A 17,398-nucleotide genomic window follows, 5' to 3' on the forward strand; every position below is an offset into this window, starting at 1 on the left:
TTTATGTTCATTTATAATTTTGCACTCAGAGTTTCTACCTCTGTCAAAACCTGTGTCTAACTAGAGCATTAGTGCTGAAGGAATACTGGGCCAGAGTTAAATATTAGTCCCCTGGCAATCTAACTACTACTGTAAGGATTCAAAATTTAACCAGGTCTGGGGCCCTCAACAGGAACATCTCCTAACTGTGCTTTATTCATAAAATCAGCTGTTATGGGCTAACCCTGGGAGGCAGGCAAGCACCACACAGTTGCTCATCCACTTCCTACCATCTCCCCCCTGGGATGAGGGAAGAGGAAAGAAAGAATAAAAGCAAGAAAAGTTAGAATTCAAGATTAAAACAAAAACATTTCATAAGTGGCAGAAGAGATAAGAAAATAAAGCAAGTTATGCAGTGTTCTGGTTTAACCCAGCTAGCAGCTAAGCACCACACAGTTGCTCACTCCCCACAACAGAATGAGAGAATCATAAGCTTAAAAGTGAAAAAACTTGTTGGTTGAGACAAAGACATATAACTTGAATTCACAGTCTCTAGCAATGTCATGGAACCCTTTTTTTTTTAAATTAGGGCTCACTACTTTACAATGTTCTGGAAGTATCTTTGATCACTTCTGCATTTGAAAGTTTATTACAAAGTACTGACAACAATTTAATACGAACATAGAGTTGTGATGAGAAATGGATTGTTAACATTAGGATGTTATCTGCTGGTGACTCATGGCAGGACATAAGTTTTGGCCACAAATGTGTGATATTTAGTCACAAAGCTTGAGTTTTTAATGATGGCTATGGTGGACCTCACCCAAGTGATGAATCACTTGATCACCCAAGGGATCACCCAAGTGATTTTTACCAATCTGACAAACCAGATGGTAAGAGCAAACATGGAGACAGTGAACAATTGAGATAGTAACATGGGGCAAGAGTTCTGAAAAAAGATCAGGTAAGGCCTATATTAATTAAGGTGGAAGTGATTAGCAGAATGCAATGATTAAAAAACACATTTTAAAGGGCATATAGAAGGCAGGTGCCCTGAGATTGTTTGACAGAGTAATGGGCTGAAGAAACAAAGGACATGAACCAGAGCTAAGAAAAGACTGGTCAGCAAGGTGGTTCAGGATAAATTTCTTCACAGAGAAGGTAATTAATGTGTAGCACTGCAAGCTATTAGGTGGGATAAAACTAATGATCAAACACTAAACCTATCTGAGAACAAATAGGTAGATGAGCTGAGTTGACTAATTCTGTATTTTATCTCTGCTGCAAGAATGGTAAAGATAAAGCATTACTTGAATTAGTGGGAAAATAAATTAAGTCATTTCAATAAGACTAACAGTGATAAAAAAACAAAGGCAAGCAGCACTATTTTCCCTATTTTATTGGTAACAAGAAAGTGATAACTGTGGATGCATCTCCCATGGAAGTTGTGTATCCATAGTGAGGGGACCAAAACAGGGTTTGTTGAAAGTCAGAAATCTTTAAGGGAAGCCCAAATCAAAAGCTTTAAAACCTAGGTTTCTCCCCCCATTTTGTTAGCTGAATTTCTTACTTTTAGGTCTAACCATGGGGCAGGCTGAGAAAGTGTTCTAGAGATCTGTAATATAATTTACCAACACAAGAGGAGGAGCTGATAGCTCAATCAGAAAAGCAATCTATGTGCTAGCCCACATGGCTGTTCAGCACTGAACATGAATGGCTTTGCTCTACCACTTCCCTATGGAAGCCAGCACTGAGCATGAATGGCTTTGCTCTACCGCTTCCATATGGAAGCCCCTAACAAGATTTTCTGCCTTTTCTCACTTATCCATGCACTGAACAACCAAACCAACACTACCCTCTACCACACTGCATGCATCATTTTTATCTTTACCATCCACCAACCCCAAACCAATACCCCACTCCACCCTGCCTTTTGTCCTGCGGCGTATACTGCAAGCAGCTCAAGACCTGTGGTCCCTCTCCACTGGCAAGTGTTAGCAGCTCCCAGATCAGCAATAGCTGGCACTCTGCAAGCATGTTTCTGGACACTCCATGCCCACAAGCACATGGTGCTCTGCATTCCTAAGAGGCAAGCAGCTGTGTACAGCTAGTAGGGACCTCCTGCCACAGGGCAGCTGGTAGCAGCGCTACACCACCCTGCTGCTGGGAAATTTCAGGCTTAGGGAGCTGAATATGTTCTTATATAACTGCCAACTATCAGGCATGGAAATAGCAGTCACTGTTTTTCCAAAGGATAAAAGCCTGCTGGGGGTGAGCGCTGCACCCCTAATGTGTGGGGACACAGATAATGTCTGCCTCTATGAATTCTCATCACTCCCCTCGGTGCTTCCTGCAGCTCCTGAGCAATGGCAGGGCAAGTAAAATGGAATGAGAAGTAGCTTATTTCCTCCTGTGTATATATAAATAGACAAAATATAGCTCTCCTGGAGTTTAGTTCAGAAGTGTATCAGAACACCATCTATGATACTGAACAATTTCAGCTTTCCGTAGTAGAGACTGAAAAATACCTTCAAAATATGGGAGTAAGTAAAACACCCAAGTTATATAGGTGGATTTTTCTGTAGGCAGAGCAAAACATTGACTGAAATCAAAAGTATTAGCCATCATTTCCTGCAAATGAATTTCTGTGTTAAAAAAATATTACTAGCATCAGATGCTTTATGAAAAATATCTAAATAGGAAAATGCCATGCAAATTTAAATTTCACATCATTCTACTTTTCTTTAGTTTCACTCCCCACTCAAAAGAAAACAAGCCAAACCAAACTGTCAGTGTTGGATTTTGTGTATTTATACTTTCAAAAAGCTCCCAGAAGGCAAACAGTTGAAATGCTACTATAAAATAAATACAATTTATACAACTGTACTCTAAAAATACAAATTTTTTAGAAAACTGTATTCTGCATTTCCATAAAACATGTTTAACCAGAATTCAATTGATCTAATGTTAACTGTAATAATTTTCCAAGTTAAATGTATATGTAAACATTTCAAAATTAGCATTTTAATATGGTTCATGTAACTTAATTTTTCTAACACAGGGAAAAAAAGTCATTTCCACACTGCATATCCAGAAGTTGCTTTTATGCACTAAAAGAATGTGGATCATTTATAAAAATCTTTTGAAGAAATTTATTTACTAAGACAACAAAATGAGCCATTATGCAATATAAACGATTGGCCTTTATTACATTTAAGATCATCAGCCAGGATGATCTAAGAGTTTGAAACCTAGACCCTTTCCAGACTGCTACAGAATTGAGCGCAACAGTAATAGAATTTAAGTTGCAGTATAAGTGCAAGAAAAACCAAATAGTGAAGTCCATTTACAAAACAGAAGTTCTGCTGAAATCCTACTAGGTATCTTGCTCCAAGTAGCCTGAACCAAAGGTGCATTAACTGTCCTCCAATCTGGTTAGTGGGAGTGAAACTTATGCTTAAGAAACTTTACTTATGCCAGGTATAGGTCTTCAGCCAGACAGCTCGTATTACAACAATAAGTAGATTGGATGTATTCCCATATGTGAAAGAAAAGATTAGTCAGACTGACCTTCTTTGTACAGTGCTACAAAGGAGGAGTGATGTTAGTGTGTTGAAAAATTATACTTTTGGCAAGTGCTTTGCCTGGACATAGAGTAGAAAAAGAATTTTTAACAATCCCAAAGACTAAAGTAGTGAGGAAATTGTGTTCATACTTTCTTGGTTCCTTCATATAAAGTTCTTCAAATATCATGTTTCCACATATTTCTGAATGCTGTTTTGGCAGAAAATTCCAAATATGATAGAAGTTTATAACAAGAAAGTGGATATTACAGATATGAAAAAAAAAAAAAAACAAGACACAGCATCCATTGTAATTTCTATGACAGCTCATCCACTGGTAATAAGACATTTTGTGTTGGCAAGGAAAGAGTCTGACCACTTCTTGTTTAGGCTAGAAAACACACAGATATCTGAATTCTTATTTTACCACAAATTCAGGGGAAAGAGGAATTGGGGAAAGTAAAAGATTTATTTCAATGTAAATACAGCAGTTCTAACACAAAAGAAGAATTCCTGTAAGTTCTGACCATTGTACCTCTTGTATTATTGTCTATTCTGCAACACCCCAAGCAGAAGACAAGAATATCAGGAGAGATCTCCAGCCTGCTACTCTCCTCACAGGACATTGTTGTCAGGTGCACTGTCTCCTACCAGCATAGTCAAACATTTCCTGATCACTGCTTTGAACTCTGGCTAGTAAAGACTGAGCAGAACAGAAAGGTTGACTATTATTTTCTTCATTGACTGAATTAAAATTATATAGACACTTAACACATTCTTAGATTCTGCTATTTTTTGTAACACTAACCTGTTACAGGAATAGCCTTGAGCTGCACAGCCAGGGTAATGAGAGAGCTGTGTGGGAAAGCTGCCCCACTCTAATATATTAGTATGTCATTGCTTTCCCCAGAGGACTTTCTTTTTTCCAAAGATACTACAGCCATATGAGGGTAGAGAACAGACCCTTAAAGGGATCCTGGTACTTTTTTCTCTGCTAGTCATCCAGACTGCTCTTTTCCCAACATCCTTCTGCACTTAAAGTTGTATTTGTGTCGAGAAAGGGATAAGTTAACTTTCAGTTTCCTAAAGCAGAGTGCCCTGCAACACCTTAAAATTTTTATTCCTTTAACGTAATTTCACTCTATGTCTATATTGCACAGAAAGCGTAAGGCTCATATATAGCTATATACGGAGAGACAGGCTATGTAGTAAAAAACGTTATACAAAACCATGACACAACTTCATTTATTTACAGATGTGAAGCTACAGTATGAAGGTGTCGCATCATTTATGTACTAATCTGACTTATCTCCTTGCTTCCAATTACATTACTGTTAATAGTAATCAAGATCTTATTACAGAAGTGTGATTACTTCATTCTTCAGCATTCATGTTCCAAGAGGTTTGTTTGTTTGGTTGGTTGGTTTGTTTGGGTTTTTTTTTAATCAAATGAGTTACCTGCAACAGTATAAAAAATCATGCACCTACACTATGTAGATTCAGACTCTGATGTTCATACTTGGCTTTTAACAAGACTGGCTCATTCTAATACAAACAGAACTCCAGTTTATTTCAATAAAATGACAACTCTCAAATTAGTAAAAAAATTATTTAAAAAAAATCCTGTAAATGCACAATCACAGGATCTTTGCTACAAAATGAGCATAAAGGGGAAGATTTCATCACCAAGCAGACACTGAGTCATTTTATAAAATATGATTCTACAAATTATTTATTGCATTTTTCCTCTAACTCACCAACATAATGGAAAATCCTAGGGAAGAATATCTCTAACATGATTAGTTCAAGTACTGAGCCCAGAGGCAGTTTAAAACTGCTAATCGCTTCTGAATCTGGTGTTAGGTTCACCCAAGTTTCTTGGCTGTGTTGACCTTCCTTTGAGTACCTTGTGCTAAGAATTGTAGAAGATTAACAATTTACTGCGTGATTCAAACAGAACTGAGCTAACACAGCCCTATTAGATGTCAATAGCCAAGTAACCACCAACAATATTTATATACATATAGAAGTATAAATGCACATACACACACATATTAGTTCTAGAAAGAAAACTGTAAAATCAGTCGAAAATATAAATTAGGGCAATCATAAGAATTAAACAAAAACCTACTTCCATATTCCTTTATGTATATGCAATAATCAAACATATACAATTGTCTTTATCTTGATTTCTTAATTAAACAAGTATTAGCAATTTGATTGTCAATACATTAGTCTCTCATACTCTGCATAAGTTTCAAACGTCTCTACAGTTTTAACTGAGTTTATCAAAAGGGTGGAGAGGACATACCTTAAAAGATTTTACATGTGACAGAGAAGCATTTGATAAAACCAGTGAAGAAAGCAAAGAGCCCTGGATCCACACTGCTTGAATTGCCTCACAACCTGCAAGTCTAATCAGCTGTATGTAATTCTGACCAGCAAATGCAGCATATAAAAGCCAGCAGGCAAACCAAAGACAGGGGAAACAACAGTGGCATTGTTAAATTATATGGAGAGACAAAAGGCAAAGCTGTGGTATGAAAGTTCTGTCTCATTAGTACTCCAGTGGAAGGGCTGAAGGAAAGATCTTAGCAGAATTAAGGAAATGGGGAAAACAGAGATTTTGAGAGCAAGTTGTACATAGGGAATGCATGAAGAAACTTATGTTATTTTAGCAGGGTAAAAAAGACCTAGACAACCTACTGAGGTTTCTTCCTACCTGAAATATTCGATGTATCCAGGTGAGGAAGACTCCAGTGTGCAAAATGTACTATTCTGTTATAAAAGTGACTTCAGTAATTCCAGTGCTTCCAAACCATTTTTCTCCCCTAAATTGTGTTTCCTCAGATGCATGCCTCATCCCATGACTATGCAATACAGAATTGCTTCATAATCCCCTTTTTAAGGTTTTATAACTTTATGAAAAGGAAGTATTTTCCAAAAGGATGCTCTTACTGGTATTTCTGTAACAGTAAGCTCTGGCCTTAACTCCAATACAAAAATTAGAAGTCCTATTTCTGTAAGTGCTACTGGGACCTTATTAGACCCAGAATTGCTGGTAAAGAAGTCCTAACAGCTTTGCAGTGTCATTTTAGTCCTTGACAGGAGGAGTATTTGACCTTGTCTTTGAACAATGTTATGTCCTCAAAGTACTTATTCTACTGACAGGTGCTCTACTTGAGGCAAGAGTATAAACGTAATGCTATATTGTAAAATTCTAAGAAGTATCCTTGCAAATTCTTTTCAATGTTTTTGTCTTCTTTTTGCATTGTACTAGCAGGCAAAAAATATGACCACATTTTAAGTGCAAAGCAGGCTGTTCGGCTAGCTGACCAGAAAGGCATCTACAACCCCTAAGGATGAAACAGAGGTAATTTAGAATTTCAGCACTAAAGATCTTGTAACTGATGATTGATGTAGTCTCCATTGAGCAGTCCTCAGGCTTAGATAAACACAATACTACCTTAAATTAACTCCTGCTCTGACAGCTCCAATGTGGCTTTGCAATTGGGATTTGAAATAGTTGGTGCATGTCCCCTCCAGCTATGCCTTTATTCGTCTGTCAAGAAATTCCTCTGTCTGGCCCACCTATCCATGTCCCAAGGAGCACAATACTGTAGAAGGCTTTATATAATGGGAGTAATATTTTCATAGTTAACATAAATATGAGAGAATCTTAAGTACTGTACATGAACAAGTCTATACAGAATGAAGACCAGGCACACACAAAAACAAATGCAAAGAAATATTCTAAACACAAAAATAAAACCAAAAACCAACATCCTGCCTCCCTTCTAGCTAAAAGATTACATTAAAGCTATTTGTTACAAAAAAAAAGAGAATTTCATGCTAGACAATAGAAGCATTTAACTACCATTAAACAAAATCTATAACAGTACATTCGCTGCTATCAGGAGTGGAGGATACTGAGGTTAGCATTGATGTTCAACCTCAATTTCATTGTCAATATTAGATGAAGATGTTATGCTTTTTGTATCATGCAACAGTTTGCACAACCCTGCCCCTTCCAATTAATCCTCCACAAAGAGAAATTAGGAACAAAAAATTATTATTCAGCAAGATTTCTACTGAGTTCTTCTTTTAAGAACCTATACAGATTCCTAAGAACTTAGGTCAAAAATATTTAACCTCAGGTAATGGAAGTTTTAAGATATTTCGTAATTTCATAAACCATAGTTGAAGGCCTGTTGTGAATGAAATTTTCTTAGTAGGAAACATAGATAAGGTCCTGAAATAATTATTACAAAATATTTTTTTTAGTTTATACCTTCCTTCAAGGGAAATTAAAATACACTACAAGATGGGTTATTTCCTCCAACAGTATATTTGCATATTATTTTGTAGCTATGCAACACAAGTTGTTAATTATTTTTGTAGAAAACAAACTTAAGGATCTTAATTTTGAGCATTTTAATTAATTTTATAAATGAGAAAACTGATGTGCATTACAATTAATAACTATATTTAATAAATTATAAAAAATAAAATGAAATTTATTTAACTTATAACATTTATGTAAATTAAAGTTTTATATAAATTACATTTTTAATTTGATAAAAATTATAAAATTAAACATAAAATTTATAAAATGAAAAATTTATAAAAATAAAATCTACCATAAAGAATTTATTAATATAACATAGATTTAATTCTGAAAGCTACTTTGGTTTTAGTTTATTCAAACTGATTTTCTCCTTCCCAAGCTGTTGTATACACTGCTTCACTGGGGTCTTTAATACATTTACTGCCATTTCATGAGTGGATGCTTGGCTGTAGTTAAGAAGAATTGGGGATTTACAGAATTATTTGAGTTAATGTTTGATCTTAACAAGAGAGTTGGACAGGAAAACAAAAAATTCCCTCTTCGTAAAAATATTTCCATCAGCATTTCCTCCGTTTTGCATAACACTGGAAAAATAATGTTTTGGAAATAAGAAATTATTACTTTTCACAAAAATATGTAGCTGACTTATAGCTACCTATATCCTCTGCTCAACAAGGATACCAGATATGCGGATTCATTCTTACTGAATGCTGCAGGAACCATCCCGTATTCTTTCCTACCTAAATGTGAATTAATAAATTACTTCATTCTGTTTCTAACCTGAAGAAGAACTTGTAGGCCTGAAAGCTGGTTCACTTTCTTTTCACTTCCTTTAGGAACAATCATTACTTCACTCATCAAATTGTCTTTTTTCTTTGGAGCAATTCTAAAGACTCAAAGCTTATATCCTGCCAAATCTTTCAGTGCTTCTTTGCTCTTTATGTCAGCATAGAGAGAAGCATTCTAATGAAACAAGATGGTTTCATCTTGTAGTATTCAATACAATTTAATAAATATTGAAACATGTGTAATCAAGATTGCAATGAACACTGAGTGCCCAGGTTTGTTCTACAAATAATTGTAAGTCCAGTAGACACAGGGAAGCTTTATAGCAAACACCAACATGCTGCGTAAGTGCTTTACTGATAATTACATTCATTAGGAAAACTTGAATTTTCCAGCCTTTTTGTGTGCTCAACTGCTTATGTTATATGGCTTCCCCAAACTCTAGCTTTTAGGAGTTTGTAGCCTTTGACATGCAAATTTTTTAGAACGCTGATTACCTTATTAGCAAAGCAGTTTTGCCATTAGTCACAGACTGCATTCATTTAAATTTCAGTTTTAAAGTCTTTCCAGGCCAAAGGAGATGTAAAACAACAACAAAACCTCAGTGCTATCCAAGTCTTGATCCTAACATCACACACGGAAAATAGAGCCCCAATTTAGCCCAAGAATCCACTGGCAAATCCCAAGAAGAATTAAGCTTCTCAAAGTGGCAATCCAAAACAATCAGCAGAATAAGAAGAGGTCAGTGTAAAGTCAGGTACATTCTGTCTGAATTTGCCTGCATCAGGCCAGGAGGAAAACTGACTGTATCCTTCCTGATGCTAAAGTGGCTGGTGCCCTGTTCTATTTCAGACATGCAGCCCTGAGCCTTCTTCCAACATTGAACTTTTTTCCTAGCAAAGAATAAACTGGAACTCTATCTTTCTGTAGAAAGAAAGCTGGTGTCTATCATTTATAAAATAACTAACAACTGCTCAAGGACTAGAAACCTTTTCCTAGACTAAAGGGACAGTCTTGAAAATGGGTGCCTTAACCAAGAAACTACAGTTTATTTATTTTAAAGCCTTTTCAGCTGAAGCTGTGATGATATACAGAAAAAACTAAAAAAGTAATGAAAAAAAAACCAAACAATAATAAAAAAATAAGAGAACAAGAAGAAGGATATATTGTAAACTCAGAAGTTAGAGCAGACACTTGGGATGAACTATCACTGGATACAAGTCCCTGCTTCCAGGATTGCATTCATATTTAATTCAAGGATTTTTTTTTTTTTTGCATACAAGTAATTCTAAAGTAGAAAACCAAATCCAGAGTACCAAGAGTGGTGAGCATCTCACATACCCTTAAGTGAACATGCAAAGTATCAGCCAGCAGCACAAACAGGATTACTCCACAAGAAAGAACAAGCCAGGATGACCCCAGAGCAGGCAATGCCCTCATTGATCCAGGTGTAGTCCTGCAGAAGAAAAGCAGGGCACAGATGACAGCAACTGTCAATAGCCTAGACAAACTCAGTGGCCAATCAGGTTCAGGGTCACTTCAAGGGCCCAAGTAAGGAGGAGCAACAGGTTGGTGCAGAGGCAAAAGTGCCACATAGGCACAGGGTGTCCATCTGCAAAACTGGCCAGGAGGCAGGCATACCCAGATCACAGCTCAAGAAGGGATAAAAGCCCCAAAACTGAGTGGAAATGGGGCTCCTGGACCCATGAAGAGGTGTAGGGGGAGGTCCCATGGGCAGGTGATCAGGGCCAGTATGGCCTGGTAGTAACCTCAGGACCCTGACACAATGCATCCGTCAAGCTTCAAGATCAAAACCAGGTTTAGGCTTCATGGTAATTCTCTGGACAGCAGTGGCCTTGAGTATTAAAATATTATGATCTAGCTACCATGGGTCTAGGACTCAGATGGTATATTAGTGAATGACCAACTAAGAAAAGAGAATTACAGTGTGCTTGTCTCCATTTGCATGTAGGCAACCCACATTTTCTTTTTCAGATTTTTCAGAGTTCAGAATATTAGCTTGAATTGGCTGTTAAAGTTCCACTTACCACATTCATAACATTCCACTCTCAGTTCAAGAAAAATAAAAAGGACTGTAAAAATAAAGAGCAGCATTTCACATTCACTGTGCTTCAGTCGCCAAAACAACATAGAACAATCCTGATGTTAATTCCCAGTGATAGGGATTTTGTGGTAATTATGTCATTGCTGCAGTTAATTTCACAGTGAACGTTGTATTCAGCCTATGTAATCCTCCCACGGAGTAGCATTGATCTCTCAGCCTGGTCTAATTAGACAGGTTTCAGGATTACATTAGGGTTAGACAGAAGATATTTACAGAGCATGAGGTCATCAAAAGACACATAGGAGGCAGCAGTGGCAGTGGAGTAATACTCATGCCTTCAACAAGTAGAGTGTGGCCTTTTGGGATTCTAATGGAAAACTAAACAAACCCTTGAGCTCTTGCCAAGTCTACAGACACTGAGAAGAGAAAACAAAATCAAACAAGGTAAGAATTATAAAGAGTCTCATTGCACACATTCAGGAAAGCCAAGTATAGTCCTGCTTTTTGTTATAGCTAAACTGTTTTTGGCAAAAGCCACATTTTTAATAAAAGCTTAGTCACTGGGCACCAGAATTCCGTTCCAAAATGGAATTTATTCTGCTGGGGATATATAAAGCTATTTTTCTTAACTACTCAAGCCACTCTGCCTCCACAAACCTATTTCTGCTCTATTGAAATCAATAAAAAGGCTCCTATTTGTTTCAAGAAGCATGGGATCAAATCCAGTGCCAAATTCATCCAGGAGGTAGAAAAGAAAATAACAGCTTAATATTGAAATGTCATGATGAATACCTGCTATTTTAGCACAGCTTTTATATATTATTCTAAAAAGAATAACAGGAAGGTGTTCCTATTTTGCTGAAATATTAATGAGAAATGATAGGTGAATCAATGAATAAAAACACCATGGAATTATTACCTTGCTTTGTGCATTGTTGATATAAAAAAGACAGTGAATCCATAGACTTCTTTATTTATTCAAACTGTATCAGAAATTCTAACAAGACACATGATATATCAAAAGTTTGTGTATGCAGAAACTGCCTTGCTTTGCAAAAGCCCAGTCCATGAAATTCCATATTTTGCTCATATGCAATGATTCCCCTACTAGCTAGATATCAGAAAATTAGGTTACTAATTTCAAAGTTTTCACTACAGATAACTTTTCATATATGTGAAGCCAATTAGGCTAGACTTAAAGATTATCAGCAAATTACTTTAGAAATGTTTGCATTATTAAACTATAATTAAAGAAAACAAGGACAGCTGAAATTCAGTATATTCAGGAAGCCTTTATTGAAATAAATGCAGAGTTAGTGAGAAAAATACAAGCACATCAACATTAATTTACTTATATTTTATATATTCTTCTCATGTCTAATTACAATAGCTTTTCAGATCATGCTTAAAATTCATGACAAATGATTTCTGTAGTACATACAACTCCAGGTTGCTTTGAGGTTGGTGAGTAAGCAAGAGCACATTATAACTTCATTCTTATAGTTTTCATTATAATAGTTTCCTTCCCTTAGGAAGAAAAGGACAAGTGGGAAAAAAGGGTATGCCTTCGAGAAGTCATAAGGATCATTTGAATCTGGAAAACTCAGAGCACTTGTATAGGTCCCTCTTGCTACTTTGTAGACTCTGTTTCTTCATCCTTCCTACTGATCACACTGTCTCTCATTGCATATTAGATAATAGGCAATAGTCTCAGAAAGGTGTTTTGTTATAGGGATACAGAATCTCATACAGTAAAACAAACTCCTTTGAATATGTCTCAAGACATAAATGTTAATCTTCCTAAGCACAACTTAATATCAGCTATTGAAGATGACAGAATTGCCTTAGGCAAAGATTGAGAAATGCAATTTAAAATCAGATTCATTCTGTTTTATTTCAGTGCTCCCTAGAAGCAGTTCTCCTACCTATTTGACATCTGTTGAATTGACATCCTATACATATGGCATCTGTTTATATATATAAAAATGTATAAATATATACTGCTTTTATATATAATATATTTGACATCTGCTTTCACAGATCTAGAAAAAGTTAATAATGATTGGCTAAATATAAGCTCTCATTTGCTCTGCCTGATCAACTTTTTTCAATAATTTATGTTCTAATTTGCAATAGTTTCCAAAAGCAAAGTAAAGAATTTGCATCTGAAATTATAGTTAGACAACCCCAAATAAACCAAAGCCAAATGGCAACACTGATTTAGCTCCTATGGTAGATTTATTATTAAAGTGTAGGTGATTATATCCATGGTATTTTCCTCATAGACTTCATAGACTCTTTCACTTCATTATACACAATGCAATTCAATGACAAGAGCAAGAAGAGCCATTTCAGCATCCTTTAGAGATAAAGCAGGCCACAAAATTCAAATATTTCACCATGGTCTCTCCACCACGCTCTGGAAAACAAAGAAAGCTGAATGTCATCATCTACAGAACAAAGGCAAAATCATTGGCTATATAGGGATCCTCAATAGAAATGGTAATTTTTATATGAATGAGAAAGAAATGTAAATAAGTAATTGGTTCCAACATCTGAAGAAAAAGAAAAAAAAAACACCAAAAAACTATCAAAATAAAACCCCCACATCCAAACCCAAAATGGCCAGCAAATGGAGAGACCTAGAAATATGAGTAGCACTCAACAAGTGACATCCTTTGTCCTCAACATTATCACAAGGAATCTTGGACAGACTAGTTGCATAAAAGCACTTTGTTATCTGATGACTGGCCAAATTACCATGGTGTATGCATATTACTCTTTGCAATATTCAGTTAGAATACAATACTTTCTGCTGAGGTTCTTTTAGATATGCCATGTGCAGAGGATGTAATATTTAATAAAAATATTAATAATTTAACAAAATGTACATAAGCGAAGATATTTGATGTTACATGGTATTTTTGATTTAGCAGAACTACACAAAATATACTGAAAAAAACCACAATACAAATAGAAGTTACCTTTAGCAAAATACAGCAATGACAATACACAGTTCAATCACAATACCAATTCGATCTCCATTGCTGGTCTCCATAATGTGCACACCATTATGACATTGGGCATCTCCAGTTGCAGGGAAGGAATACATGAGTTAAAGCCAACCAAAGCGCATAGCTTTTTTCAACATTCTTTTGCTAGTTGATTAGTATTTATACTCTGTATTATATTCCCACCACGCTGGTATTGCTGACTCAGGGAGACATTCACACTCTTCTAATGAGGTCAATAACATATTTACAGCCCCAGGTGATCCACTTAACAGTGAAGTAGTCAGCTGATCCACACAACTGACATAGCTGACTAAAATAAAGGCCAGTCTTAAGTCCCCTATGTGTTTAGATAAAGTCAGTTTCTCTTCAGCAGCTGTAGTCAGACACACTATATGTGTGTGACTTTCCTGACTTCATGGGCACATCACTCTTGCTCATTGCCTCCGAGGCTTATTCCATTGTATGGAATTATTATTCTCACACAGTGGTATGACAGTGTGAGTATGTATAAGCAAAAATCAGTTGTTTGAATTTACTTTCTCATTGCAGACTTGAAGAATAGTAAGGCACGAAGAGTACTGCTGTGTTCAACACACTGTCCTAAGCTTGATCCTCAGTCCTTCTAGTATTCTATTAGCTGCTGCTAAAATTGACCAGTCAGGAGCACTTCTGTCATGTTATCTTCTAGTCAAGTTTGATATGGGCGGAATACTTCCCTCATGCTCTTATTCAGTGAAATATCAGTCTTGGAGCAGGAGCTGAAGTAAAGTACCCAGACATCAATCTCAAACACGACTTCCTATTGAGATATTGATGCAAAAACATTCCTTGTTTAAATGGAGTCTTATGACTTGAACACCTTTTATGCTAAATGCTTGACTTTGTGCTTCTGTGTTTCTAACAGCTCATACAGCTAAGCTGGAAGACTGAGATTAACATCTGTTGCTAGAATATCCCAGGTACTTCAGCTTGTGTTATAAGTAGGTACACAGAACAATGAAAACATGGCCTTTGTGTCTACCAAGACAAGGTGAAGAACAGTGTGAGACACCTCCATGAAAACAGAGCAAACTCCCTTACAGAGCTCCTGGTTCACTTTGATGTTCTAATCTTAAGATATACCATTTTAGTGCTACAAGTGATGGAGAAAGCTGACGTGGAGCTAAGAGTTAAACAGTAACAGAAAGGAGTGAAGATTTCAAAGCAGCATTAATATAAACAGCAGCAGAGATCTCTGTATCAAGTATATTAATATAATGACATACTTAATTTTTTTATATTATGTTGGTAATTCTTTTAATCATAGAAATATTTATAATGTTCAGATCAAAATGGAAGTCAGGCCCTATTGTACTAGGTGTTTCACAAAGGTAGTGTAAAAAAAAGCCCCCTGTGAGTTTGCAGTTAAAATAGAGAAAAAAATGATCAAGCGAAATGATAAAGCAAATATTATTAGCCCCTTTTCTCTAAATGTTATGATTGACAAGGTTCCCTGCACATGTAGATAACTTTCCACTTTAAATTAATCATCTTGTATAAATACTTTGATCTGCAGGGAGTGATCCAAGATGCTAACCCTTTTAATGTTTGGAAAACAAAAATTAAATTTAATCTCCTATCCCAATGCAGAAAAAGAAATAAAGCACTAGTGGCATATCTACTCTACTTTTTATTCAGAAAATTTTTGTTGGTGCTTAGCAAAATGAATTAGGTTTTCAGTGTTATTGTTGACAGAATGGTGTACAGTTATCCTTAAAAGGATATTTAAGAATTGGGCACTGAGAGATTGTAATTGCCTGTTCTTTATATTCATAAAGGATGTGCACTGAAATATAATGATATAGTCAATGGTAATTCAAAAGAGATTCTTACTATAGTATAGCCAAAAGATATTTAGACTAGAGTAGGCCTTTATGCTGAGACCATTTAATAACAATGTATATTTTCACAGGTACACATAAGATTACACAAATATAATGGAATAATGACGAGTTATTCTCTCAATCGACTCCATGCCTTTGAGCCATGTACACATAATCATAACATGTACACTAATAGTAACACACAGTGTAAAGAAAATTAAGCACCTCTAAGCAGTGCTAACAAGGGCCAAGATGGACCAGTATTCTGCTAGTACAACTATTTTAAATATAAGGATTAAGGTATTACAATAATAAACAAATTATGAAATTAAACTATATTAAATGTGTGTAATTATATTAATCATATTATATCATTGCACTATATTATTGAATGTTTACTATAAAAATAAAATTTCATATTTCAGAATGAGTTGCCTTGGCTTCATAAAAATCTTTTTTGACTTAGCAATTTTTGATTTTATGCTATTTAAGTTTAATATTGTATTCAATGTTTTAATGTTATTCCAGAGAAAGATTGCTGGTTACTCCAGTGCAATTCTTTGCTTTTTTTTTAAATAATGTGTTTGGGGAAGGACACACCAAAGAATTCCTGTAACTCTCAAAAAATAAATAATTCAAAATTGAAACTGTTCTACAGTTTCTGCAGTTGGAGTAATTTTGTCTAGTAGACCAGAGAGAGAACATAAACACTCTAGGCCTCAAGTAAATACACACTCACTGCTTTCAGGAAATATCACCAGCTATTTGCTAAGTTCACAGTTTCACAAACAATATTTTTTCTTCCTTCCTTGTTTTGCAATAGCTAGTATTCTTCATTTCTGAACATGTCTGTGTAAATTGACAAAAGTTGTGAAATTTTTAGCCTTGTATTCTTGTCAAGATCACTTAACTATTTAGCATCCACAGGTGCTGTTGGTGTGTCTGATACCATCCAGCATTGCTGCCTCTCAAATGTGCTGCAAGTGAAATAACAATTATTTGGTTTCTTGGCTGATTAACTCAATCTATTTTTCAGACCAAGTAAACATAGCAAGTAAACAGCATACTGAAATGTGTGTATTCACTATTTTATGTGAGCAGAAGATTTAGTCTGAAATATATCCTTAATTTTAAGATATGGCATGAAACTTGGAGGTCTTGTGATCTTCATCACTAGGGATATATGTTGCTCATTTTCATAGAATCATAGAATAGTTAGGGTAGGAAAGGACCTTAAGATCATCTAGTTCCAACACCCCTGCCACGACCCAAGGCTTCATCCAGCCTGACCTTGAACACTACCAGGGATAGAGCATTCACAACTCCCCTGGGGAACCCATTTGAGTGAATCAACACCCTGACAGTAAAGAATTTCTTCCTTATATCCAACCTAAACTTCCCCTCTTTAAGTTTTAACCCATTACCCCTTGTCCTACCACTACATTCCCTAATGAAGAGCCCCTCCCCAGCATCCTTATAGGACCCCTTCAGATATTGGAAGGCTGCTATGAGGTCTCCATGCAGCCTTCTCTTCTCCAGGCTGAACAGCCCCAACAATTTTATTCCTTGGGCAGAAAATTAGGACAGATCACCCACTAAGAAATGTTATGCTTTTCCAGGAAATGACTGACAGAGAACATTAAGATTTCTAATATTACCTCCACAGTTGCAGCACCAGGTATAGAAAATTACAAGGTTCTCCCATGGAACTAAAATGTAAAGATTTAGAAAAGATGTTAAATGGCTTCTAGGGAACATTTGTTCCCCTCCAATGCACAAGA

Source organism: Melopsittacus undulatus, chromosome 1 (genome assembly GCF_012275295.1).
Source record: "Melopsittacus undulatus isolate bMelUnd1 chromosome 1, bMelUnd1.mat.Z, whole genome shotgun sequence".
Classification (NCBI taxonomy): Eukaryota; Metazoa; Chordata; class Aves; order Psittaciformes; family Psittaculidae; genus Melopsittacus; species Melopsittacus undulatus.